The sequence below is a fragment of the Delphinapterus leucas genome, chromosome 2 (genome assembly GCF_059928025.1).
Source record: "Delphinapterus leucas isolate spDelLeu-1000000601 "Yukka" chromosome 2, BTC_Dleu_Yukka2, whole genome shotgun sequence".
Lineage (NCBI taxonomy): Eukaryota > Metazoa > Chordata > Mammalia > Artiodactyla > Monodontidae > Delphinapterus > Delphinapterus leucas.
Window position 1 is genome coordinate 57,512,200 of NC_143130.1, and position 1,390 is coordinate 57,513,589.

General features: G+C 72.2%; 1 protein-coding gene across 9 annotated transcripts in view; it reads left to right on the forward strand.

Annotated features, from left to right (window-relative positions):
• The first annotated feature begins 258 nt into the window (after positions 1 to 258).
• UBE3A (ubiquitin protein ligase E3A) overlaps positions 259 to 1,390 on the forward strand; it is a 92,755-nt gene continuing 91,623 nt past the window's right edge. For all 9 annotated transcript variants that reach the window (XM_089906915.1, XM_089906923.1, XM_089906917.1 and 6 more), the window contains exon 1: positions 259 to 914. The gene's annotated coding sequence lies outside the window, so the exon portion shown is untranslated. The remainder of the gene's footprint in view (positions 915 to 1,390) is intronic.

A 1,390-nucleotide genomic window follows, 5' to 3' on the forward strand; every position in this document is an offset into this window, starting at 1 on the left:
GCTCCAGGGCGTTTCCGGAGTGTACCGCCGGCTTTCTGTCGGGCCACAGACCACGGTGGCTCAAAAGAGGCATCGCCCCCTCTTCCCAGTGCCAATATGGCGACCAACCTGGTGGGACTCCGAGGAGGCGCTAGCTACTTCCCCTTCCCAACAGCCCCTGCGCTGGCGACGACGGCAAGCAGGAGGGGAGCGGAGCTGGCGGTGGAGGGCGGGGCAGAGCGCGGCGCCCTCCCGCCCGCACACCGGCCCCGCCCCGCGTCCGTGCGTCCAGGCCTGGAGCCCTCTCCCGGCCGGGTGGCGCGCGCTGCCTGCCGGGATACTCGGCCCGCCCAGCCAGTCCTCCCCGCTTACGCCGCGGCCGCGAGATCCGCGTTTTTCCCAAGATGGTGGCGCTGGGCTCGGGGTGACTGTAGGAGACGATAGAGCCCGACTCGCCTTCGCCGGAACCTCGACACACCGCCCTTCTCTTGCTCGCGCACCCCGCCTCCGCGTAGCCTTCCGCCGGCTCGGGCGCCCGCCATCCGCCGCCGCGCCGACTTGCGCTTCACCTCTGCCGACCCGGCGCTCACGGCCGCGGGCGGCGGCGCCTCTCTCGGCTCTACTTCGGGGCTGTGCTCGGACCACCTCGCACCTAGCCCCGGCCAGGCGGGCCGCGTAGCCCCCCGGTGCGGACAGGCAGCGGCGGAGCGGCGGCTGGCGACGAGCGCGGGGTTTTCTGCGGCCCCTGCGCCTCCTTTCCCGGTCTCGGTCTCCGGAGAAGGAAGCGCGGGTCCCGCATGAGCGCCGGCGGTGGCGGCAGCGAAAGGGAACGAGGCGGTGGCGGGCGGAGGCGGCGGGTGAGGGCTGCGACGACCAGTGAAGCGGCTGCTGCTGCTGCTGCGGGGGCCGCAGCCCAGGCGCGGGGGCGACGACAGGTCAGTGTGGCTGAGGACCGGGCCTGGGCCGGGGCGGCCGGGTGGCACCTCCCATCGTCTCCTCGGCCGCCCAAGTCCCCCTTCGGGGCAGGCTCCGGCGAGGGTAGGGACGCCCCCACCCCCGCCGGGGCGAGTGTCTGGGGGCGCGCGCGGTCTGGAGAGGCCGGTGCCAGAAGTAGGCCTCTGCTAGCAGCGGCTGCTGCTGCTCCTGCCGTGACTGTCAGTCCTGGCTGGGCGCCGCAGGGAGGGAGGGTTTTGTCGCCCGAGGGGACACGAGCGGGCCCGGGGCGGGGCGTGCTGGCGATCGAGAGGTGGCCCTTCTTGGAGTGGGGCTAGCAGGGCCGGCCTGGGCCTCAGGCTGGGAAGGGCTGGCCTTTTCCTTCCAAGGGGAGCTCTTCCTCGCTGTTTTCGAGGTTTTGGCCTTCTTGGTGAAGAAATATTTAGACGTGTGCTTTGGTGGGTTGGGGTTTTGGGGG